Here is a 27215-nt window from a genome sequence, read left to right on the forward strand (position 1 = left end):
CAGGCTGTGATTATTGTGGGGAATGATATTTGTGGATGAGCATTTTACAATTATGGAACAAGTAAACACTTCACTATGAATACTTCATCTAATGCCAGAAAAGTTACCCTGGGTCCTCAGTGTCTAACTCACGGAGTTAGGATTCAAAGTAGTTAGAAACCGGCAAATTTTAAAATGCTCAACTTTTATGGACATAACCTGAGGTTGAAAGACTAGAGGATCAGATTTAGCAAATATTTAAGCAACTTCATTTAGGCTACCAAGGAAGATTTCTGAAAATAACAGGATGGATAAACATACTGAAAAGGCAGAGGAATGACCTTTTTGCTATTTAAAGAAAACATCAGGGATATTTTCCTTATGTTCTATTCCTAAGCAGAGACAACACACATTTGCAAATACTGCCTTATAATGTATAATAGGGACTTTTACACTTTTCTTTACTTGTCTACCTCTTTAAGTAGAAATGTGAAATTATTAAATTATTTTCTTTTAACTTATGGGTTCAGAAGTATGGGTTATTCATTCAATATGGATGAATTAGGAGGGAGTGGCAGTAATCACAATTTATTAGTTTAATTTATTATCTACTTAACAGACATGAATTTTACTTAATCCTCTATTACTGGCCAGTTTTTCTGGCAGAAAAAAGATAGTGGATCATCTCATGACTTGTTTGGATGTTGGGGGGTATTTCTTTAGCATTTATTTTCTACTCTTCCTTAGAGACATGTATGGAAAAACTTTAAAAAATATCACAATGTTACGTCGAGTGAAATAGTTATCTTGTAAGGAAATTTACACCATCCTGTAGGATCAGAAAAAGGAGAAAAATGTCTTTAATGACATAGAAAGTCTTTCTATTGATTTACAGTTTAGAGAGACTAGGTTTAGAGGATTGAGCCACTGCCCTAAAAATAGGAAACTATTAGCTGAGAAGGCAACTTCAAGGAAGGAAGTATTCAAGATACGCACAGTGTGTGTGTATTAGTCACATGGCTTCTACCAAGACGGTGGGTCACGTACAATCTTCTAACAAACCACATTTCCTATAGGTTTGTTCCTACTTCTCAGGGAACAAACACAACTGGGGACAGTCCCGTAACTTCTGACAGTACTTAATGCAGGAGGTAACATATCTCATGATGGCATATTAAGGATCTGGGGGGCCCGGGGCTCCTGGTTCTGCGACCATGAACTTGAGAAGCTGGGGAAAGGGGTTCCAGCTGATCTGTGGCTTGGGGTAGAGCAGACATTTCTGGTGGTGGCCGATATTTTCCGTCTTTGAAACCATGCTCACACCACAGAGAAGCCGAGAAGGCAAATGCAAAGCTCTCTGTAGCAAGCAGGGATGGGGGGAGGAAAATGCCAGGATGCTCACTTATAAGTAATCTGGTTCCCATCACAGCTGCTGAAATAGGTCTTTGAATTCAATCTGAGTGGAAACCCTGCTGGCTGCCTGAGACTGGTTCCTGAGACGGCACCCATCCAGATGCTTTGCTGCTCTTCCTGGATGAAAGTGTCCAATGCATCCACCTGCCAGTAGGTGGCTGTTGGTTTCCTCAAAGGACGCTGCCAAGTGGGGGCTTAGCACTAGATTCTGCATTGATGGACTAGACATTGAACCCTGGCAGTCCAGACATCAGCTGCAATCAGTAGGCCCTGCGCCTTGACCCCAGCACAACGCCCTGAGGGGCTTCCATGCATCCACTCTGCCAGCTCTGTTGTGGCTGCAGCCCACCTAACAGGTCAGGTGTCCTTACCCCCAGGTCAGGTGCCCACTCCTACAGGTGTGACCTCCAGCCCCTGACTCTCGTCACCTTTCTTTCTCCAGGCCCCTGTCCAAACAGTCAAGCTACTCATCCTTGCCCAGTGTCTGTGTGAGTTCTCTCTTTTAGTCAGACCTGTTTTCACTTGCTGTGTTGCCCATGGTGACCAGGTGTGTGGCCTGAAGTTCTGCCCCTCAGCTTCCTTCCAGGGACCCCCAGGGGGCTGCCATGCAGTAGTAATTCTCTCTGTTCAGCTTCACTGTTGTGTTGAGATGTCCCCACTGTGACCAGTTGGGCCCATTTCCTTCTCAGCCAGAGGACCACTCAGTACCCGAGAGTGGCCTTTGGTGTGAATCGAGGCAGGGGCGCTGGAGTGGTGGTGGGTGCTGTGGCCTCCTGCCCGCGCACCTGACACTGGGGGCAGCTTGTGCTCTGGCCTCTGGGAACCATCTCCAGCCCACCACCTGGAGGACCTGTGGATGCAGGTTACTGATGCTGCGAGGTGAGGCCCTTCATCTCCAGGGAGAGAGGGAATGGCCAGGGCCTGTTTTTCTGAATGTGGGTCATGCTCTACTTAACTGGGATAGACTCGTCCTAGAATTTTCGGGGCCACTTTGTGATTTTCACGTTGGGGATTGTTGTAAACTCTGCGTGTGCTTTTCCCCACCATGGGTATCTCTAAGACAGAGAAGTCTTTGTGACGCAGGACCCAACTGGTGGATGGTGGCGTCCCATCTTCTGCTGGACAAGCCATGGTGTCATCAGCTATGACTGTCTGTGTGTCCCCAGTGATACAGCCAAGGACAGAGCCCCCAGAGCCCCCAGAGCCCCTACCTCGGACCCCAACCCCACGTTCTTCTTTTACACAATGGTGGCAGCAACCTTGTTGTTAGCAGTGTGTTTTCTGGAAATTACTGTAAAAGTGGTTTCATTGAGGAAGTATTTACGTGTGGCATGAAACGTAAGGGGTCTCTCCTTTGACCTGATTAGACCTCTTGGCACCTCTTTTAAAAATTTTTTTAACATCTTTATTGGAGTATAATTGCTTTACAATGGTGTGTTAGTTTCTGCTTTATAACAAAGTGAATCAGTTATACATATACATATGTCCCCATATCTCTTCCCTCTCCCTCCCTCCCACCCTCCCTATCCCACCCCTCTAGGTGGTCACAAAGCACCGAGCTGATCTCCCTGTGCTATGCGGCTGCTTCCCACTAGCTAGCTATTTTACATTTGGTAGTGTATATATGTCCATGCCTCTCTCTCACTTCGTCCCAGCTTACCCTTCCCCCTCCCCGTGTCCTCAAGTCCATTCCCTACATCTGCGTCTTTATTCCTGTCCTGCCCCTAGGTTCTTCAGAACCATGTTTTGTTTTTTTTAGATTCCATATATATGTGTTAGCATACGGTATTTGTTTTTCTCTTTCTGACCTACTACACTCTGTATGACAGTCTTTAGGTCCATCCACATCACTATAAATAACTCAGTTTTGTTTCTTTTTATGGCTGAGTAATATTCCATTGTATATATGTGCCACATCTTCTTTATCCACTCATCTGTCGATGGACACTTAGGTTCATTGTAAATAAAGCTGGCTATTGTAAATAGAGCTGCAATGAACATTGTGGTACATGGCTCTTTTTGAATTATGGTTTTCTCAGGGTATATGCCCAGTAGTGGGATTGCTGGGTCATATGGTAATTCTATTTGTAGGTTTTTAAGGAACCTCCACACTGTTCTCCATAGTGGCTGTATCAATTTACATTCCCACCAACAGTGCAAGAGGGTTCCCTTTTCTCCACACCCTCTCCAGCATCTGTTTGTAGATTTTTGATGATGGCCGTTCTGACTGGTGTGAGGTGTTACAATTGTTACAATTGTTATATCTTCTTCTTGGATTGATCCCTTGATCATTATGTAGTGTCCTTCTTTGTCTCTTGTAATAGTCTTTATTTTAAAGTCGATTCTGTCAGATAAGTGAATTGCTACTCCAGCTTTCTTTTGATTTCCATTTGCATGGTATATCTTTTTCCATCCCCTCACTTTCAGTCTGTACATGTCCCTAGGTCTGAAGTGGGTCTCCTGTAGGCAGCATATATATGGGTCTTGTTTTTGTATCCATTCAGCCAGTCTATGTCCTTTGGTTGGAGCATTTAATCCATTTACATTTAAGGTAGTTATCAATATGTATGTTCCTATCAACATTTTGTTATTTGTTTTGGGTTTGCTATTGTAGGTCTTTTCCTTCTCTTGTGTTTCCTGCCTAGAGAAATTCCTTTAGCATTTGTTGTAAAGCTGGTTTGGTGGCGCTGAATTCTGTTAGCTTTTGCTTGCCTGTAAAAGTTTTAATTTCTCTGTCGAATCTGAATGAGATCCTTGCTGGGTAGAGTAATCTTGGTTGTAGGGTTTTCCCTTTCATCACTTTAAATATGTCCTGCCACACCCTTCTGGCTTGCAGAGTTTCCGCTGAAAGATCAGCTGTTAACCTTATGGAGATTCCCTTGTATATTATTTGTTGCTTTTCCCTTGCTTCTTTTAATAGTTTTTCTTTATATTTAATTTTTGATAGTTTGATTAATATGTCTTGGCATGTTTCTCATTGAATTTATCCTGTATGGGTCTCTCTGCACTTCCTGGACTTGATTGACTATTTCCTTTCCCATATTAGGGAAGTTATCAACTATAATCTCTTCAAATATTTTCTCAGTCACTTTCTTTTTCTTTTCTTTTTCTGGGACCCCTATAATTTGAATGTTAGTGCATTTAATGTTGTCCCAGAGGTCTCTGAGACTGTCCTCAATTCTTTTCATTCTTTTTTCTTTATTATGTTCTGCAGTGGTTATTTCCACTGTTTTATCTTCCAGGTCACTTATCCTTTCTTCTGCCTCAGTTATTCTGCTATTTATTCCTTCTAGAGAATTTTTAATTTCACTTATTGTGCTGTTCATCATTGTTTGTTTGCTCTTTAGTTCTTCTAGGTCCTTGTTGATTGTTTCTTGTATTTTCTCCATTCTATTTCCAAGATTTTGGATCATCTTTACTATCATTACTCTGAATTCTTTTTCAGGTAGACTGCCTATTTCTTCTTCATATTTTTGGTCTGGTGGGTTTTTACTTTGCTCCTTCATCTGCTGCGTATTTCTCTGTCTTCTCATTTTGCTTTACTTAATGTATTTGGGGTCTCCTTTTTGCAGGCTGCAGGTTCATAGTTCCCATTGTTTTTGAAGTCTGCCCCCAGTGGGTAAGGTTAGTTCAGTGGGTTGTGTAGGCTTCCTGGTGGAGGGGACTGGTGCCTGTGTTCTGATGGTTGAGGCTGGATTTTGTCTTTCTGGTGGGCAGGATCTCTTCCGGTGGTGTGTTAGGATGTCTGTGAACTTATTATGATTTTAGGCAGCCTCTCTGCTAATGGGTGGGGTTGTGTTCCTGTCTTGCTAGTTGTTTGGCATGGGGTGTCCAGGACTGGAGCTTGCTGGTTGTTGAGTGGAGCTGGGCCTAAGCATTAAGATGCAGATGTCTGGGAGAGCTCTTGCCAATTGATATTATGAGGGCCCAGGAGGTCTCTGGTGGACCAGTGTCCTGAACTTGGCTGTCCCAGCTCCTAGGCTCAGGCCTGACACCTGGCCAGAGCACCAAGACCCTGTCAGCCACACTTCTTAGAAGAAAAGGGAGAAAATAAAATAAAATAAAATAAAATAAAGTTACTAAAATAAAAAAGTAATTAAAAAAAGAAACCAATAAACAAATCCACCAATGATAAGAAGTGGTAAAAACTATACTAAAAAGAAAACCAGACAGATGGAACCCTAGGACAAATGGTAAAAGCAAACCCCTAGAGACAAAATCACACAAAGACGCATACACATACACACTGACAAAAAGAGAAAAAGGGAAGAAAAATGTGTGTATATATATATATATGTATATAAAGGGAGAGAGCAATGAAATGAATAAACAAATCTACCAATGATAATAAGCTCTAAATACTAAACTAAGATAAACATATAAATCAGAAACTAGTCAGTCACATACAGCAAACCCCAAGTCTACAGGTACTCCCAAAGTTCACCGCCTCAATTTTGGGACAATTTGTTGTCTATTCAGGTACTCCACAGATGCAGGTACATCACGTTGCTTGTGGAGCTTTAATCCGCTGCCTCTGAGGCTGCTGGGAGGGATTTCCCTTTCTCTTCTTTGTTGTCACAGCTCCCAGGGGCTCAGCTTTGGATTTGGCCCCACCTCTACGTGAAGGTCGCCGGAGGGCGTCTGTTCTTCGCCCAGACAGGATGGGGTTAAAGGAGCCGCTGATTCTGGGGCTCTGGCTCACTGAGGCGGGGGGGAGGGAAGGGCACGGATGCGGGGCGGGCCTGCGGCGGCAGAGGCCGGCGTGACGTTGCACCAGCCTGAGGCACACCATGCGTTCTCTCAGGGGAGTTGTCCCTGGATCCCGGACCCTGGCGGTGGCGGGCTGCACAGGCTCCCCAGAAGAGGGGTGTGTGGATAGTGACCTGTGCTCGCACACAGGCTTCTTGGTGGCAGCAGCAGTGTCCTTAGCGTCTCATGCCCGTCTCTGGGGTCCGCGCTGTTAGCCGCGGCTCGCGCCCGTCTCTGGAGCTCCTTTAAGCAGCGCTCTTAATCCCCTCTCCTCGCGCACCAGGAAACAAAGAGGGAAGAAAAAGTCTCTTGCCTCTTTGGCAGCTCCAGACCTTTTCCCTGGACTCCCTTCCGGCCAGCCATGGCGCACTAACCCCTTCAGGCTGTGGTCACGCCGCCAACCCCAGTCCTCTCCCGGCGCTCCGACCGAAGCCCGAGCCTCAGCTCCCAGCCCCGCCCGCCCCGGCGAGGGAGCAGACAAGCCTCTCGGGCTGGTGAGTGCCGGTCGGCACTGATCCTCTGTGCGGGAATCTCCCCGCTTTGCCCTCCGCACCCCTGTTGCTGTGCTTTCTTCCGTGGCTTCGAAGCTCCCCCACTCCGCCACCCGCAGGCTCTGCCCGCGAAGGGGCTCCTAGTGTGTGGAAACCTTTCCTCCTTCACAGCTCCCTCCCACTGGTGCCGGTCCCGTCCCTATTCTTTGTCTGTTTTTTCTTTTGCCCTACCCAGGTACGTGGGGAGTTTCTTGCCTTTTGCGAGGTATGAGGTCTTCTGCCAGCCTTCAGTAGGTGTTCTGTAGGAGTTATTCCACGTGTAGATGCATTTCTGGTGTATCTGTGGGGAGGAACGTGATCTCTGCGTCTTACTCCTCAGCCATCTTGAAGATGCTCCCTCCTGGCACCTCTGACCTTTAGTCTTCAAACCTGAGACTGAAGAACCAGGACACACCCACTCGATCCAGTCCAGGGTCGTGCAAGGGTTTAGACTCCTTCTTCCAGGCTGGTCTCTAGACATCAGTGTTGACCTGGGATCCCATTCCTTTCATCAAAACAAGGGGAAATATTGTCTTCTCAGATATCTAGTGAAGGATAAATCACCAATAAAAGAAGATTGTATAAACCGGATCACATATGTCTTAAACACAGACAGTTTTCATCTACTGCCAACCTGAAAGCCTCCTTGCGATAAACAGGCAACGTTTTGCAGTGAGAGTTCAAACTGCCAAGCCGGCAAGACGCTCCCTTTGTACCACCTCAGCTTGGCTTTAGCCTGAGCCATCGTCACGAGCAGCCGGAAATGTAATATCACCTAATTTAGCCCAGAACGGATTTATTTAATACTTTAATAATAATATACATTTTTAGCAAGTGTTTCCACTCAGGGGCTGAGTGACTCATCAGCAACCCTGCCAGAGCCTGTCTCAGATTCGTGGGTCAAACTTCTGGAATGTTCCTTTCTCCCTTCCTCCTTCCTCCCTTCCTTCCTTCCTTCCTTTCTCCCTCCCTTCCTTCCTCCCTTCCTCCTTCCTCCCTCCCTCCCTTCCTCCCTTCCTCCCTTCCTCCCTTCCTCTCTTCCTCCCTCCCTTCCTCCCTTCCTCCCTTCCTCCCTTCCTCTCTCACTTCCTTCCTCCCTTCCTCCCTTCCTTCCTTCCTTCCTTTCTCCCTCCCTTCCTTCCTTCCTCTCTCACTTCCTCCCTTCCTTCCCGCCTTCCTTCTTTCCTTCCTTCCTTCCTTCCTCCCTCCCTTCCATCCTTCCTCTCTCACTTCCTTCCTTCCTTCCTTCCTTCCTCCCTCCCTTCCTGCCTTCCTTCCTGCCTTCCTTCCTCCCTTCCTGCCTTCCTTCCTGCCTTCCTCCCTTCCTTCCTTCCTCTCTCACTTCCTTCCTTCCTCCCTTCCTGCCTTCCTTTTCCCCATCTTCTCCTCCTTCTCCTTCTTCTTCTTCTTTTTCTTCTTCTTCTTTTTCTCTCTCTCTTTCTTTCTTTATGTAAAAGAGATTGCAAATTGGCAACTAAATTTTGATTGCTTTTTAAGTTTGTTCTTTTTTTCCTTAGTCATAATTTTGTAAGTTACTAGAAAAATACTTAGACCCACTCATGCCTTGTTCTCCAGGGACATCTGTTAGAGGCCAGTCCTCTTCTGGGCATCGGGTCAGTGAGTTCCTGCCCCCAGACATTGACTTCCTTCTGGGAAGAATGTTTACCTTTATGGATGCCGTTTCTAGCAAACCTCTTACCCCCGAGAGGAAGGAACCTGGTTTTCAGGAAAGAGGGTTCTGATCCTGGCAATAATGTAAGGCAGCTGGGCCTGGGAACTTGAGATACACTTTCATTTTAGGTTCTTTGCTCCTTAGTGGAATTGACTGTCAGAAATCTGGTTTCCACATTGCTTTGTGTTAATAAAAATGGGAGAAGCAAAGAAGAGTTTATATCTTCACATATGTGCAGCTGGAGGGAAAAGCACTTTTTGGGTGGGTCGTAGCATATGTCACAGCGTGCTGAAATCAGAAGCTGCAGGCAGTGAGTGCAATCGCGTTCCCAGCTGTTGGCACCATTGGGGGGCTTGCCTCGACTTCCCCAGCCTGGCTGTGCCTCCAAAAGCAGGATGCGGGCTCAGGAGGGAATTCCCACAGGTGATAAGTTGCCGCCTTGCTTTCCGTTCAGTTTACTCTTTCTTAATCTTCTGCCAGCTGGACACATAAAAGGTAGCCTCCACCTTCTTCATTCCAGAGCACATCAAGGAACCAAAAACAACTCCCCTCTCACCAGCTGAAGAGTTTCAGGACCTCATCCTTATCACAGCAAGACTGACTCAAAAAAATAGATATGGTTCAATTAAAAGACCCTAGAGCGTGACGCTCCTTCCACACAAAGGCAGAATACGTCTGGCTGTGGATACACAGTAAAGAGGAAGGAAACACATGCCGTCTGGAAAATAGGGTTTTATCTACCTATTAATTTTAATTTTGGAGAGTTATTCTCTAGTCAATGTGAGCTCAGTGAATGAAAAACATTAAACTTAGGGTTTCCTCGGAGTCGAGCAAGACGTTCTGCCTCTGATGCAGGTGACCTGACTGTGACTTTCTCAGGGCGACTTCACTTTCTAAGACTTGAAAGGGAAATAGGCTTTGGCCCCTCCCTCACCCGCGGTGGAGGCTCTTGAAAAGGCTGCGAACGGTTCTGAAGTTCAGAGGAAGGCTGCCCAGCTGTGTGGGATATTCATGGAGACTGTCTGGTTATTACAATTTTATTTCTCTCCCTATTGAAGTGGAAGCTTATGGAAGAATGCACCCCTGTCTAGACTTTCTGTGAATTTCCCACAGTAGCTCCTACCTAGCTGTGTGTAACCTCAGCTCATTATCATTTCTTTTCATTCCTAGGAGCCTTTCTCTAACAGTCACTAACAGGTGATTTCTCTGCTCGACCAGAGGCCCCCAGTTCCTTGGTCCATTAGTGTCTCAATCTTTTCATGGTGCTCCTGGGCCAAACGAAATACCCAACAGTTCCTTTTATTAAGCAGTTAGGCCCAAAGACCGTCATATATGCTGTGTCCCAGTGAGTGCAGCACAGCTCCTCAAACTTTGGAATCAGGCTGGATACTGCCACCCTCCTGTCCTCATGTCCACACTGATTTTCTGAGGGTTCTTGCTCTTAATCACACAACTGGGGCAAACCCAGCAGAGATGATGTAATTGGAAGGAGTGCAGGGGTTCAGTGAAGCTGTGAACTACCTCAAGCTGGAGGCTCCACAAACACACAATTTAAATACCCAGTGGCACCCCTCCTGAGCTCCCTGGGGTGCCTGTTGAGTCTCAGTACACAGTTTGGGAACCATGGTGCTGGACGAGTGTTTTCACTTAAAAGCTTCTTGTCTCTGTAATAAAACCAGGCCTGCAAGCCCAGCACTGAGAGTTCTCGGCCATCTGGTCGACTCAGACCTATTTACCACTTCTCCTGACCACTGCCCATAGGTCACTGTGTGACCCCCTGGGGTTCCATCCTGCACTGTCCTTGACTGCGAGGCCCTTGTCTTCTGAAAGCAGAGCCTGGCCCACGCTTGGGTTCAGCTAGTTGGTTGTCTAACTTGGGCAAATGTGGCAGGAGTGCAGGGGAGAGTCAGACAAGGAAGGAGGAGAGGGCACGTAGGTGCATTTTCCCAGTTGGAGGCTGCCCCACAGGGGCCTTGGAGAAGAGACAAGAGGCCTCCTTGGGCCCTCGTCACCCATGAGTGAGGGCTACCCTGGGACCTCTGAGTTCCCTGTGCCTCTGGGTCTGAAGCGGGGCAGAGTTGAGATGCAGGTGCACCCTTGGGTGGGATGCCATCAGGGCAGTGGGAGGTGGCAATGGGCATGGAGCACACCTGCAGTTACTGTTAGGGTTAAGGTTATGTCCATCACCATGCGTTTAACAGAAACCTGGCATCCAGCAAAGAAAGGGTACTGTGCGTAAAATAGACAACTGAGGGGAACATACCGTATGGCACAGGGAGCTCTACTCAATGCACCGTGGTGACCTCAATGAGAGGGAAACCCAAAAGGGAGGGGATTTCTGTATGTGTATGGCTGATTCTCCTTGCTGTGCAGTAGAAGCTAACACAACATTGTAAAGCAACTACACTCCAATAAAAATTAATAAAAAGTAAAGAAATAAAATAACTAGGAAAACAGCAAGAACAACAACAAAAAACAAACAAAAAAGAAAGGGTGCTGGTGAACCCACCCGATTCCCCAGGACTGGCTCCACAGTTGGAATTCTAACCGGCTCCCTTGGGCAGGAACCTTCCAGGGTCTGAGTGTGTGTACCACATGACAGTCATGTGACTTCCTGCACTAATGATGACGTACTTGATTTATAGCAATTGATTGGAGAAATGTCCACTGATCTCTGAGCTGGCGGCCTCGGCCCTGTCGGTTGGTTATCAGCGTGTCCTGGGTTGTTCTTCTGTGGTTCCACATAAAGAGCTGTGTCAGGCCCATGACATCAGGGGAACAGGGTAAGTCCTCCCCTATCCCTCACAAACACACACCTGCACGTTTCTGAGCTCACAGTCCTTACCTTTAGCCAGTCCATTTTTAAAAATAGCTTTAATACAGTTTCACCATTCCCCTAGGAATTTTGATGACAGACAGAGGTCATGTTTTTACAAAGAAAGTACTTTGCTGTATGATAACCCACATCCATGCATCCTCTTAGTCAGCAGTATTGGTACTTCGCTGACAACTAGCACTTTTCCTCAAGGAGGCACTTTATTTACATCCTGCTGTGTTAACACAGCAGGAAGTTTCCAGGGCAAAACTTGGGTGTGGAGGGGCCACGGAGTGTCCTTGTGTGGCTTGTGGTCCCTGGACTTTCAGTCAGTTCCCCCAGAGCTGGCCCGGCCCTGGGGAAGGGCCTGCGCCGACCAGACTCACAGAAGCAGGGCCTCCATTGTCAATCTCCTGGGAATTCTTGGCTGGTGGGAGCGCGTTACAACAAGTTGGAGGGAGGGCAGAGCCCCTGCTGGTCCCAGAAAGGCAGCATCGGTCCCTGCATCGGCAGGATGCAGGAAGTCCTTTCTGGGTGGAGCAGATGCGCCCAGAGGGGTCTCCCCCCAGAGACGCCAGAGACGAGCCCAGACCTGGCTTTTGGGTGAGTCTCGGCTCTAGCGTTGGCATCCACCCTCCCAGAGTCCCCAGGAAGCCCCCTCGGGGTAGAGCCACTTCCTCCAGTCACAGGGTGGAGGTCGGTCCCTCGCGAAAGTCAAGGTCTTTCTCCCAGGATTGCCTCCCTTCTGTGGACCTGGGACCTGACCCTGGAAACTCCTATGTGGTATCAGGCTCTTCCTCTGAAGGGCCCCAGCCTGGGGTCTCCCTGGGAGGGATGGAGGGACTTGGGTGCTGAGCTGTCTGTCCTTGCTCCACACCTGTCCTCACGCTCAGACTGTGACTGGGACTGACTGCAACCCAGTGTTTGTTACCAGTCACCAGGAATTGGAGGGATGGTGGCCATTCAGGACAAACAGGCAAGAAAGAGGGCTGGCTGTGGAACTCACGTCCATCACACTGGTCAGTAGGACAACTTTCCTGCCACTGACTCTCTCTTATCGCCCCCCACCAAACATAAGGGCTCTCAGACAGAAGGCAGAGGGCACAAGCGGGTGGGTGAGAGCCGAGGCCCAGGGTGCCCACCCCAGTGAAGACCTTGGGGGTGGGGTGCAGTGAGCCTGCATCGGAGGTGAGTGTGAGAACCAGCTCCTCAGCCTCTGCCTACGCGGATTCTCCCACAGGGTGGTCCCCAGAGCCTCCAACGGGACAGGGAGCATTGCCTGCTGACGACGTTTAGATTAAACGGGGCGTTCTGTGTCTGGCTTCCGCTCTCTCTGTTGTGCAGTGAGATTCACCCAGGTTATATTTAGCATGCTTACTTTCCATTTCTGTATAATATTCTACCAAATAAACAGACTAAAATTTATTTCTCCGAACCTAGGGTTGTCTCTGCTCAGGAATCTGAATGACGCTGCAGCGAACGTGCCTGCGCAGGTCCTTGGCATGTACGTGCGTGTAGCTCTGTGGGGTGCACTTAGGAGCAGACGTTCCAGCTTTACCAGCGCTGACCAGCTTGCAGTTCTTGAGACTTTCAGTGGCTCATGTATTTTCAACGCTTGGTACTACCAGTCTCTAATTTTAGCCTTACTGGTGAGTATGTAGCGATATCTCCTATGAATTTAATTTACACAGATTTCCCAAACTTTATTCCTTAAATATATTTGCTCTCCTGTTTTCACTTTTATTTCCTCTGACTCTCATTAGGTGTATGTTAGATATTCTCCTCCTGTTTATCATGCCTTCTACTTATTTCTCATATTTCAACTCTATCTATAATTCTCTTTTCTTTCTGGGTGATATTTACAGAAGTAGCTTCTGGCCCACTGCATTTTTTGAACTATGTCTACAATGTCATTTGAAGTAACCCACAGAATTTTTCATTTAAAATATGTGTTTCTATGTGTTATGTGTGAGTGCATTTTAGAGGTTCTGTTTAATTCTTCCCCAAATCCACCTGTTAATTTTTCATTGTCCTCAGTTTCTTCCTTATATTTTTAATTTTACCGTATTTTCTTTAAACAGTTTACACATACTTGTTTTATATTCTCCATATAATAATTTCAATGTCTGCAGTCCTTGGGTGTCTAATTTTGCTATTTTTTCCTGCAGACTTTTGCTTTTTTCCCTGTCTTTTGTAATTATAGACCTCAAGTTCTTAATCAGCTGATCTTAGTGGAAATTAAGGGTCTACATTGTGTATATGCCCCCCAGAGAAAATTACTGTCTTTTTTTTTTTTTTTTTTTTTCCTGCGGTAAGCGGGCCTCTCACTGTTGTGGCCTCTCCCGTTGTGGAGCACAGGCTCCAGATGCGCAGGCTCAGTGGCCATGGCTCACAGGCCCAGCCGCTCCACGGCATGTGGGATCTTCCTGGACAGGGGCACAAACCCGTGTCTCTTGCATCGGCAGGCGGATTCTCAACCACTGAGCCATCAGGGAAGCCCGAAAATTATTGTCTTTAAGGGGCCACTTTAATTTCTTGGCTGGGGGTTTATAGCATCTGTGTTGCCCAATGTGGTAGCTACTAGCCAAATGTGGCCACTTAAATCAAAATTAATTAAAAGTTAATAAAATAAAATTAATTTCTAATTTGTACAAGCTACATGTCAAGTGCTCGATAATCACACGTGGCAAATATATTTCCATCATTGCAGAAAGTTCTATTTGAAAGTTGTGTACTGGTTCATAGAGATTTATATAAATGTGACCCCCAAATCAACAGGCAGTACTGTTGTGACACTTCTTAAGCAAATGATGTGTTTTCCCCATGGAAGGGGAACTATTCAGCCCTTCATGTAACTTATATATACGCCAGGGGATTTATTCCAAATGCTCACTTTCTTTGGCTGAAGACTTGTCTCCTTTCAACTGACTAGTTTGTGAAACCCAAGGCTTTAGGTTTCTGCTTGGGTGAAAATTGCACCCAGAGAAACCAAAAATTCAGTTCTACCTCTTCTGTGTTAGTTCTTGACCTCTGGGGATCCCCTGTGCAATATCTTTGAGCTTAACTAAGCATTTAAAAATTTTTGGTTGTAATTCATCTAGTGTTTCAAAGTATTTTGCAGGACGGTATATATCTTTTTTCAGAAAAACAAATTCTGTACTGATCTCCAGCTCAGCATGTGTTCAGAATGAAGGTCTTCCCGCTCAGAAGCACTTCCTGCCCTCAGGATGCGGCCCCCACGTCTTCTGCATCCCTGCATCACTCCTCCTTAGTGCCCGGTCCCTGCCGCCATCAGTCCTTGCCTTTCACTTAGCCTGTGAGCTTCTGAAGAGCAGCAACTGTGCCTTTTTCGTCCCAGTTTCACCACCTGGCACTAGCCCAGCCCAGAATGGAACCAATTCAAGTCCTTAATTTTAGCACTTAAAATATTTTCTGTCGAAGAATATCTTACTTGGGAGATCTTTTGCATGAATGTAAAGAATCTACACTAGGTTGAGAATACCAAGGGGATGGCCATCCTGCTACATCTGTCTTGTTTCCCAAGGTGATAAAGCCCTTTAAGAGTTTACAATCTAGGAAATCGCCCCCAGATTTGAAAGAGCATAAATCAATAGGGCATTAAGTTTTCATATGAAGATTTGTGATTGGAAGACAAACGGTCAACCAATAGCCGTAAGACAGCTGAGGACGGCCATCCCTGCTGTTTCTCAAGCAGCGGTTAATTACCCAACCCCGAGCGAAGCTACTGTGTTTTGCTTTGTGGATCTGCTTAACAGCAATTTCTCAGCACAGAAAATCTTCTTAGCTCGACTTTTAATATTTTCCTTGTTTTTTATTTTTTATAAAGAATCTGTAAAACATTTGCAGATGTTCATGGCAACACAAAGCAAACATCTATGGCTGGTCACTCAGTGTGATTTCTTTGTTGAGAAGCCATTCACTAATCTGCAGGGTCTGTTACTGACGCTAGGGTTCCTTTCATGGGAGTGAGTTTGTACAGAATGTTCCTGTCGATGTTTTAAAAACCCTTGCCCAAACTGCTGGAGTCTGGTTACTCAGCTTGTGTTCGAATGGGATGCCTATAGGAAGATGAGACCCTTTGATGGACACGGCACATTGGTGAGAATTTCACCTGGAAGCCTATCCTGGGATCATCACCTGAACATTTCACACAGGACAGACACACATTTATTTTAAACTTTTTATTTTCTTTCTTGGAAACTGGCCAAGTGAGCAGAATTGTCTAACATTGAGTCATTCCTTTAAATGGTCAAAAATGGAATGCCTTTGGTTAAAGAAAGAAAATTTTCATTTTAATAATTATAACAGCAGATGGCCAACTTGGAACTAGAAAGAATGTCCAGGGGTCTTTCACTGTAAACTGGCAACTTGAGACGTTGAATGTAGACCCTGGGCACCATGCACCCTGCAGCACAGTGGGAAGGGCCCGGGTTGGGTGAGACATGCCTGGGTTACATATTAACAGGTGGCTTCTTAGGTGTCTGGTGTTCAGGACATTACCACTGAGGATCAGTTGTGTCATCTTTAAATTGGAGACAACCTTTCCTTTGATGGTATCATTTTGAGGAGTAGATGAGATGAAGAGTATAAAATATCTGGCACATATGTGCCAATGATATAATCACATCATTGAATAATTCAATATTCATTCAATAATAGTTTCTTCCACTTCCACATAGGTAGTTTTCTACAAGTGGGAGCTAAATAACATGCTTTGGGTTATGGTTGCATATTGCATAGCTTTTTTGCATTAAAATAAAATGTCAATATGGAAAACAGAGTATAATATACCACTTTTTCTTTAAAAAAGGATACAAATACATATATCTCTCCTTATAATAAGCTAGAGAACTTTAAAACTGTTGAACTATAGGAGAGGTGGTAATAGGGTATTGGATACATGATTTTTTTAATCTTAAAACAGGAGCCAGACTTCTTTGAATATAACTTCGCTTGTACATTTGACTCTGGAGTCATAAAAATTGTGTACATAAGCATGGAATGCAAATAAGTTTTAAAGCTCAGTTTCAAAAAATCCAAACACAAAGAAACGAATGAATTTTAATGTGTATACAGTTGGTGACATAACCACACAGAGAAAAACGTTCAAGTGACTCTAAAACACAGGATATTGTACATTTTTTGTAAAGTATATATTAAGGATAAAAACCATAAAAAGCTAATACTTTTTTGTTGTAATCATATTGTAGAATAGGCATGTTCACATTTTTATTCTAAGAATTTTGAGTGTGGTATTGTGGGATAAGGAAAATTAGTAATTATATATTATTTCATCCTGTCATTTACAGAATTATTTAGAACCAAGTTTCTTGGAACAGGATAAAGAAAGCACAGATGTAAGATATAAAAGGTTTAGTACAAACCCAGAATTACGAATGTAATTGGCTACATCACAATGAACTCATGATGTATTTTATATTTCAAAAAAAGAGCCCCTAATTTTGTCCGCTGAAATGGCCTAAAAATAATGGCTAGTGGTCATGAGCACCTCTAGTGTCCAAATTCAGGTCCTGATATATTATTTCCCACCAGAAGGAGTCAGGCTTCTTGAAGAAATGCTGTATTTAGACCTGGATAAGAAACATATAAGATAAGCCTGGACCATTGGACCTTGCACGTAGCAAAGAAGCTGTCCCAGACAGCTAGGATGGCATCAAAAGATCACAGAGGTCAGCCTGACCCATGCATTGGTGCCCAGTGAGGATGCTAATGAACTAAACCATTACTTTGAAAAATGATAAAAACATAAAGAACTTGGCATTTATCTTTCCTTTCCTGTAATAAGTCAACCCATCACAGACCAGGGAGATTTATTTTGTGGGAGTATGTTGGCTAATGCATGAAGAAGGATGGGGAAAATATGATTATTTTGTAAATACCAATGAATGAATTAATCTAGACATTAACCATCAGTGGTTGCTTACATCACAAAAAGTGGTAGCTAGACACTTTGTGCCTCCTTTGGATAAAAGTAATCCATCTTGTATAATGCAAACTTTCCCAAAGTAAAGAGAATCAAAATAAGATCTTATCAAGCCTCTATATTCAATTGTCAATTTATAGGAAGGAAAGAGGACAGGGAGTCTGTTAAGAGTACCAGAGTGTACAATCACCAAAGGTCAGACTGTGAAAAACGCTCGAAGACAAACAATCCAGTTTCTTCAACCATGTGGAAAAATGAAAAAGGTGGATGTGGGACCTATAGAAATAAAAGGGATTTAAGAGATGGATCAGCTGGTCACAGTAAGTGAATCTTGTTCAGATCCTAATTTAATCACTATTTTAAAAAGTGACACGAGACCTGAAAATTTGAACACTGACAGAATATTTGAAAATAACAATCGCTAATTTTCAAGGTATGACGATATTTTGGTTAATTTTTTAAATAGACCTTGTATTTTAGGAATACATACTATACTATTTACGGATGAAATTCTATGATGAGATTTCCTGCAAGACAATGTTGATGGAGTCAGGTTGGCGGAGTAGGTAGTAGATGAAAGATAGTTAATATGCCATGATTAGAAATAAGCCTTTTTCTTGAGATCACACTCTATACAGTATCTAGTTTCACTTCCCAAATATTGTAAATGATGGAAAACTATAAATGATATCTTCAGAAGTCACTATACATAAAATGATAAAAATTACCTCACCTGGGCTTCCCTGGTGGCGCAGTGGTTGAGAGTCCGCCTGCCGATGCAGGGGACACGGGTTCGTGCCCCGGTCCGGGAAGATCCCACATGCCGTGGAGCGGCTGGGCCCGTGAGCCATGGCCGCTGAGCCTGCGCGTCCGGAGCCTGTGCTCCGCAACGGGAGAGGCCACAACAGTGAGAGGCCCGCGTACCGCAAAAAAAAAAAAATTACCTGACCTGGAAGGTAGTGTAACCAAATCTGAAAACTTTTTCCTGGGATTTTGATAAAGATGGATGCACATAATAGGAGTGGGTAGACCTCACTGACACCCTCGGGATGCAGTGGGGAACCTAGGAATGCCGCATTTGATGGAGAGCTAGTGTGGACCAGCTCCAGCAGAGCCCCAGACGAGCCACAACAGCATCAGACTCGTCAACCAGTTAACCAACTACTTGCTAAAACATAACTCGGCACATTTCTTTAGTGGTGAAAAACTTTATATTTAGAACTAACCAGCCCAACTCTGTTTAGAAGATCCTACTTTTGTTGGCAGCATCAAAGCATTGTAGTCAGGAGCCCGTTGCACACATGGCTTCTTCTCCTCATCAGGCCTCCTCAGCTGTTGACCTTGGCCACACAAATGCCATAGACCTTTTCCACAGCCTGCTTGTCCTGCCTGCTGGCTTTGACCTCTACAATCAAGGGTGACCTTGAGGAAGGCATAGTGGTCAAGCTCGTTTCTCCAAGCTTGTCCTTGGGGGCCTCTTCCAAGGGCATTTGGACCACTTTCAGGGTTATAGTGTCTTGGGCCACTGGAAGGTGCGTGACAAGTGAATCTTTTTTTTTTTCAATTATTTATTTACGTTTGGCTGCGTTGGGTCTTTGTTGCTGTGCTCGGGCTTTCTCTAGCTGCAGCGAGCGGGGGCTACTCTTCATTACCGTGCACGGGCTTCTCATTGCGGTGGCTTCTCTTGTTGTGGAGAACGGGCTCTAGGCAGGTGGGCTTCAGTAGTCGTGGCACGCGGGCTCGGTAGTTGTGCCGCGTGGGCTTAGTTGCTCCGCGGCTTGTGGGATCTTCCTGGACCAGGGCTCGGACTCATGTCCCCTGCATTGGCAGGTGGATTCTTAACCCCTGTGGCACTAGGGAAGTCCGCAAGTGAATCTTTTCCCTGTGGCTGTGACACCTTTCCACACTGCTTGCTTGGCTTTCGAGCCTTTGCTTTGGCTTCAGCTTTGGAGAGTGCAGGGGACGAGAGAAGTAAAGAAAGTGGGAGTGCAGGACTCAGAAATCTGTAACTTCTGACCTCACAACCCAAAGCGAGTGCCTCATGTCACATGTGCCTCAGTGGCTGCTTTGAAAAACTCAATACTCTTAAAAGAAGAAAAAATGACCCAGACTTTTAACCAAGCAACATTCACCATGTCCTTAATCGAATCAAATGGATAAACAGTTTTAAAAAATCACTAGTTAGGCACAGAATCAGGAAAATGTGGTCTATAAAGAGGATAGAAAAAAAGTAAATAGAAACATACCCCCAAGTGGCACATACGTTAGCTTGACAGAAAGGAACTTTAAAAGAGCTACTATAAACACGCTCATAGATTTAAAGTAAGGATGTACATGTTGAGTGAACAGAAGGGACCTGAGTAGAGAAAGGGAAACAGTGAAAAAGAGCCAAATGGAAACTCTAGAGCTAAAAAAGTATCTGAAATTAGCAGAGAGCTTAAGAGAAGATTGAACATGTAGAATAAAAGATCAGTAAAACTTAAAGACATGTCAACAGAAACTCAAAATTGAAGCTGCATGGCCGCTAAAACTCCAACAGAAGCACCTGTTTTCCTGGTGGAGGACCCACAGATGGAGCCTGTGGGGCTGTGGATAGGAATCCAGGAGAGGCGACACTTGTGAAAGGGGCCATTTATTCTGTGTGTGGTCCATGCCAGTCTCAGCCTGACCTCCGAAGCATGTCTGTGTGGGGCAGACCCAGTTCAGCATAGCAAGGGTTTAGAGAATTAAATTTGATTTGAAAAAGTGCTCATGATAGGTGAGAAAGAACTTACAGTCTGAATTTAACCAGGCGGTCAACCTGCTAGAACAAAACCAACAACAGTGTCCAGAAGATTAAAGTATAACCAAGAGACTATGCCAAAAAATGTGACGAGACAATGTCCAGCATACAATCGAAATTCACTGAATATACAAAGAACAAGAAATGTGACCCAGTCTCAAGAGAAAACACAATTAAAAGAAGCCAACCCTGAGATGACTCAAATGTTGGAATTAGGGAAGATGGCAAACCAGCTGTTATAACTGTGCTCTTCGAATTAAAAGGAAAAATAAAACACTTGAAATGAATGGAAATATAGGAATTCTTAGTTGATAAGCAGAAATAACTTTTAAAATATGTATCAGATAGAAATTTTAGAACTGAAAATACAATCTGTAAAAACAATTACTGAATGATCTCACTAGCAGAATGGAGGTGACAAAAGAAACAGTGAGCTTGAATAGAGGTAACTGAAATGGACCAATCTGAAGAAAGAGAAAGAAGAGATTTTAAAAAATATGACAGAGCCTGGGACTTGTGGACCAATATCGGATAGTCTAACAAATGGTAATTAGAATCCCAGAAAGAGAGGATAAAGAGATTGGGAGATGTACTAACCTCCTAGGGCTTCTGCAATGAAATACCACCAAGTGGGTGCCTTAAGAAACAGAAGTTAATTTTATCCCACTTCCTGAGTCTGGAAGGTGTTGGAATAGAGGAAATAAAATTGTCATTTTTGCATATGGCATAATCATGTGCACATAAAACTCAAAATAGTCTATAATCTATAAATACACTGCTAGAATTAATAATAGTCTATAATCTATAAATACACTGCTAGAATTAATAATAGTCTATAATCTATAAATACACTGCTAGAATTAATAATAGGCAAACTTACTAAAACTTTGGATATAAACATAATTTTTCAAAAATAAGTTGTATTTCTATATACAAATAAATTTTAAAAATGGGCATTTAAAAGTGATACCTTTTATAAATAAATAAATGAGGGAGAAAGGACAAATCATTTTTACAGAAGAATTTCAAATACTACCAGCATATACCTCCCCCTTTCTAGGAATTGCTAAAATGACAAACTTTGGTTTTGTTGGACCAATTGCTTCAATGAATAGAATGTGTGTGTAAACATATATTCATATACATTTTCTATTATTTGCTCTAAAAGGATACCTAGTCTTCTATTTCTAAGAGGGTTGTGCTTGGCACTTTTCTTATTTAATAAATCAGCGCATTTCTGATTGAAAAGGTGTCTGATTACTAGGCATTAGATGTTGTAAGAAGAAAAAATGAAATAAACCAACCATCCCTTATTTATGAAAATTCAATCATTGTTTTTTTCTATATGACTTTTGAAACATAATACCATTATTTTACATTAAAAATGAGAGATATAATGCATTGGTTAAAAATACATAGAAAAGTAGATACATAAATACACACACACACACACACAACTGGTGTTGATATCGCTATGATTCATCAGAAAATGAAGTCATTCTCAGTGTGACTTAATAAGGGTTTTAGCAAGTGTAGGCATCCTGTCTTTGCTGTGGTTTTTACCTGAGAACATGCCTTTTCCATTTCTGGCATCGCTGCTAAATATATGGTTCCTGTTGAACAAATGAGCAGATAGTGAGTGATACAGGGTCCAATAGCTCCTATCTGTTTCCATTAGGAAACATGTTTTAATTAGACTCAGATTTTAATCCAATCTCTTTTCCTTGATGTTCCTGCTCTACTCTGAGGCAAAATGTGGCAGAAAGTATTTATCATAAAGTTGAATAATTTGAAAGCTTGATCTTTAAGCACGGAAAGTGAAATTAGCTGTGGCCTGAGAAGACTTGGGTCTTTGATGTCGATGTTCTGGAATTCAGTTTGTTGATTTGTCAGATGTTTCAAATAGAATAGCATAGAATAGAATAGAATAGAATAAAATAAAATAAAATAAAATAAAATAAAATATTGAGACCCTTGTTTCAGATTTGAAGATGAGATCAAGCAAACCTGGGATGGAAGCAAACCTGGAGAGTCTGTTGTTCAGCAGCTCACCAGTGTCATAGGTGGCCCATCTGGTGATCACATCCAGTGATTACAGGACACACTGACACCTGAACGCACCCCAGAACTTCCCACAGGGGCCTTGCTGGTACCTGGGAGTCTGTGTGCGTGACAATAAACCCTAATGGAGACCGTGAACATCCCAACCCTACGTTCTTAGGTGAGGGACGCCAAGGAACGTGGCTGAGCTAACAGAACACATAGACAGCTGTAAACATGCACAGAGAATATTTGAGAATTTATTACGGCACGTAACCCACAGACTGCCCTGAGGCTGGTGCTGTCACCATCCCCGGAGACAGCTGGCCGTTGAGGTCTGAGCACCAGTCACAGGGCTGCAGGAGGGAGTCCATGGGGACTTCCTGTATGCACCTCCCATTCTTTCTGTAAACTAAAATTGTTCAAAAGAGAAAGTTTCTTTTTTCAAAATTAATTTTGTTGGAGTATAGTTGCTTTACAATGTTGTGTTTGTTTCTACTGTACAGCAAAATGAATCAGCTATACATATACATACATCAGCTCTACATCCCCTCTTTTTTGGATTTCCTTCCCATTTAGGTCACCAAAGAGCCATGGATGGACCTAGAGTCTGTCATACAGAGTGAAGTAAGTCAGAAAGAGAAAAACAAATATCGTATATTAATGCATATATGTGGAATCTAGAAAAATGGTGCAGATGAATTGATTTGCAAAGCAGAAATGGAGACACAGATGTAGAGAAAGTTTATTTTTTAAAAAATAAGTTCTGGAATTTATTATCCAAGTTATTAAAAGCAACTCTTTAAAATACATCAGATGTCAAACCACAGCTTAGTGAGCAGAGAAGTAGAAGTAGGGTGAGGGCCTTGGTTAAGAACTAGTGTTCACCTTGTCTGAAATGCGCTCTTGTGTACATTTCAGCCCAGATTTATGTGACCAGTGTTCTTGTGGACGTTCTGCTGTTGGGTCGCCGTTATCAAAACTGCTGTCAGTGTACAGTGTTCAAAAACAGTCTCAACCTAACTATTTTTATCCTGCTCTAAAGTTGCACAAATAAGTCTCCCTCGTATTTATCCATGTGAACGAACTAGGCTGCAGAGTGAACAAAGGCAGTGTGTCTGTAATCTCTCCCAGGCAAATTGTAGCGGTTTAACAGAACGCCAATATTGAACTCATTAATCAAGTACGATTAAGAAATTCTTAGCTTCTTTTGATAAGACAGTTTTATCCATTGCTCTTTAACAGCCACTCACCATTGCCCCCGTGGCTGAATCTTAAACAGCATGAGGGCGTTTCTCTTTCAAGTGCGATGCGCTACCTGACTGCTCCTGGGTGTATCTTCATGAGGGGTTGGGTATGTTTTATAAAATTAAGGTATTTGACTTCATCTACAGGGTGTTTCGTATTGTGAGCCTGACTAAGCATGTTGCAAGCATATCATCAACTTTAATAGATTTTCTTTCTTTTTAATTAATTTTTTTGAATTGTATTTTTTATACAACAGGTTCTTATTACTTGTCTCTTTTATACATATTAGTGGATATATGTCAATCCCAATCTCCCAGTTAATGTTTATTTTATATTGGGATACGGTCAATTTACAATGTTGTGTTGGTTTCAGGGTTACAACAAAATTACATCTTCTATAGTTAACTAATCATGTGTTTTAGTGGTAAGAGTTAGGATTTGCTTAGTGTAAACGTATAGGCACAGGGAATATATAACTTTTAAAAACACAGTATTGCTCACTTCGAACTCCATGATAACAGTGAGAAAGATTATGCCTGCCTTACTCACGATTCTGCCCCAGGGCCTGACTCAGCAGGTCCCAGTAAGTACTTGTTGAGTAGAGAATGAGTGACATATAAAAGCAGTCACCTGGGATGATGAAACTCCATAATAAGACACAGTGCGTACTCGCTGCCTTGTTATTGTCCGACTTACAGGTACGCTGTGTAAGGTGAGAACTGTTCTATTACTAGTGATGGAGCAAACGACAGCTACTATGAGGGCAAAAATGGGGGGGGGGGATCTACAGAGTCACATGGACCCCAAAACATTGAAAAGTGTCCATTTTAATCAGCTGTGTTATTTTAGGAATTTATCCATTTCATCTAAATATTCAAATTTATTAAACCATAAATTGTCTATACCAGTGTTTTAGACATTTGTTGCTTTTCCTTCCTGGTAGCGGTAATTTTGTCCTTCTTTCTTTTTCTCTCATTCTGTGTTTCGGGGGCTTTACATTTTTGTTGTTGCTGGTTAGTCTTTTCAGAGTAAGAGTTTCTGATTTTGTAGCTACTCTCTTGTGTGTGTTTTCTTTTCCATTTCATACTATTTGCTCTGATTTTAAAAATCTCCTTTCTTTTGCTGTTTTTTTAAAGTTTAGTTTGTTCTCTTTTTCTATAAAATTCTTCAATTGTATAGTTAAATCATTGAGTTTGTCATTTTTCTTTCCTAAAATAAACTTTCCTAAAATTTACTTTCTAGCACAGCAGTAGCTACATCCCACAAATTTTCTTATACCAATTTCATTATCACCCAGTTTAAAATATTATGTTCTATTCTATTCTATTCCATTTTTATATTCTATTAATATAACTAACAGAATAATTAATAATATGGTCACTTTCACAGGTTCCAGGTAGACATGAACTGGGGGTGGGTGGGTGGTGCCCTGCTCAACCCCGTACAATCTCCAAGTATTTGAGGATTTTCCAGGTATCTTGGTTATTTTTTTCTAGTTTAATTCCACTGTGGTCTGAGAGCATATTTTGTATGCTTTTTATTATTTTAAAATTGTTCAACTGTGGAGCAGAAAGCAGTGGCTCCTGGAGTGATGAGCCCCACCCCCCCACAGTGTAAAAGCAAGCAGTGTCATCTGGGGTGGCTGACTACTGCCATTTACATGTTATGCACATTGGAATGAAGATTGTTAGTAAAACTCCTCAATGTGAATCTTTATCAAAGCGAATGGATCAGTTCAAAGCTCTTAAGAAACAGCTGAGTGGTAATAAAATTGTCACCAAGAAATAGCTGGTTCTGTCCATTTGGAGAATTATGCTCTGAAATGTTTTTGTGTGCAATGAAGATAGCGCCGGTTGTTTTCACAAGATCAAGTCCGTCTATCCTGCAAATCCTTAATAGCTGTCGTGACAGTCTTTGGAGAACTCACTGATGACAGTGTGAAACATAGAAAATATGCAAGGTGGGGTGACATATATCCATACGTTTTTAAAGCATGGGGAGACGCCTCAAGGAAGACCTGTTAGAGTTGGAAAGATACTGATGTTGAAGAAAATGAAGGTGGGGCAGCCCTCTACCCACTTGACCCACTTGAATCAGAACCATCTTCCTCGTCAACTGAGGACACAGAGAGCACGCCCCCAGGCAGCTGTTCTGGAACAGAGCCCTCTCCGTGCACACGCGCCGGCGGATAGAGCGGCCGCAGTGCCTCACGGCACAGGTGAATCGGGTACTGTCCTACCTAGGCCACGGGCTCATCTGGCCGTTTATTCACAGTTTCCACGGCGGGGATACTGTTCTAACACCAGAGGACGTGGCTCGAGCTCAGATGCACTGCAGGCGTGCTGGCTGGCGGTGCACAGCAATGCGAACGTTCAGCCCTGCTGCGCAGAGCCTTCAGAGGCCCTCAAGTTACTGTCTGCAGGCAGAGAGTGAAGGCTTTGTACAGCAGAGCCGTGTAACTTCGGCCTCCGGAGCCAACGATCGGTTACTCAGTCTTCGGCCGATCGCAGCACAGTTCTAAGGAAGACTTCATTCCTGCTGACTCTGACAATGAAACCTGCGTGCAGACTCTGTTGATGCAGCTTCGATCAGTTTCCACTGCCATCAGTGGACCCAATAATCTCTGGGGATGTAGGGCTGCTGCAAGCTGGGTCCTAAAAATGCCCGCTGCACCCTGCTTCAAAAAAATGAGAGCACATACGAATTATATGTTGAGAATAAGCTTTGCACCTTAATTTGTATACATTAAGGGAATGTTTTCAAATGTATAATGTTCGGATGAACATACTATTACTTTGCTATAAAATCCTAAATTTAATTTGTAATAAAGATTGTTGAACTATTCTAGCTTACCAGCCGTTGGACTATTCATATTACAGGGTGAATATGAAAGAGATTATGTTAAACTTTGATTTATATTCATGTAAAACATAATTGTATTAAAAGTTTAAACTTTCATGGAAGGAAATTTAACAAGACAAAGTGGTAGATTCACGTTCAGACTTAAGAATGCTGTTGGTTCTCAGCTGCTTCTTTTATCCACTGAAGCTTGAGGTGAATTACTTCGTAGGTGGTTTGACTGCATGTACCAGAGAGTGAACAGAGGACGTTATAGTAATACCTGGAATCTTGGCGCTTTATGTTAGGTTCTCCTCTGATGCCATGTGGATCCCACAGAGCATGACTATGAATTGTGTAGGTGATCGTGAGTTTAGATTTTTAGCTGTTAATTTACACGTAATGATGGGAATTATGGACCTACTGTGTCACCTGCATTTGCACAACGTCAAAATAAAAACAAGGATTCTTTTGTATATATAAAAAAATTCAATTGTGTTCTATGAGCCAAAATGTGGTTTATTTTGGTGAATGTTCCAGGTGAGTTGAGAAGAATGTATCTACAGTTATTGTTGGATAGAATACTCTATAAATGCCAATTAGATCAAGTTGATTAATAGTTTTGGTCAGGTCAAACCTCTCCTTTATGATTTTCTGTCTTCTTGATCTATCAGTTACTGAAAGTGGAGAATTAAAGTCTCCAGTTATAATAGTGAGTCTCTCTATCTCTCCACATCCAATTCTATCAGTTTTTGCCACATATATTTTGCTGCTCTGTTGTTACATGCATACATTTTTTTTTTAAACATCTTTATTGGGGTATAATTGCTTTACAATGGTGTGTTAGTCTCTGCTTTATTACAAAGTGAATCAGCCATACATATACATATGTTCCCATATGTCTTCCCTCTTGCGTCTCCCTCCCTCCCACCCTCCCTATCCCACCCCTCCAGGCGGTCACAAAGCACCGAGCTAATATCCCTGTGCCTTGCGGCTGCTTCCCCCCAGCTATCTACCTTACTACGTTTGTTAGTGTACATGCATACATTTTAAGCGTTGTATGTCTTCTTGGAAATTAACTCTTTTACCATGATTTAATGTCCTTTTTATCCTCAACAATTTTTCTTGTGAAGTTTTCTTTTCTTTTAAATTTGTGTAGCTAATCCAGCTTTCTTTTGGATAGT

The 27215-nt window shown here is 43.2% G+C and overlaps 1 pseudogene; it reads left to right on the forward strand.

Moving 5' to 3' along the window:
- LOC116763715 overlaps positions 1-25714 on the forward strand; it is an 80789-nt pseudogene extending 55075 nt beyond the window's left edge.
- Positions 25715-27215: the final 1501 nt, after the last annotated feature.

This window comes from Phocoena sinus, chromosome 12, assembly GCF_008692025.1.
Source record: "Phocoena sinus isolate mPhoSin1 chromosome 12, mPhoSin1.pri, whole genome shotgun sequence".
Lineage (NCBI taxonomy): Eukaryota > Metazoa > Chordata > Mammalia > Artiodactyla > Phocoenidae > Phocoena > Phocoena sinus.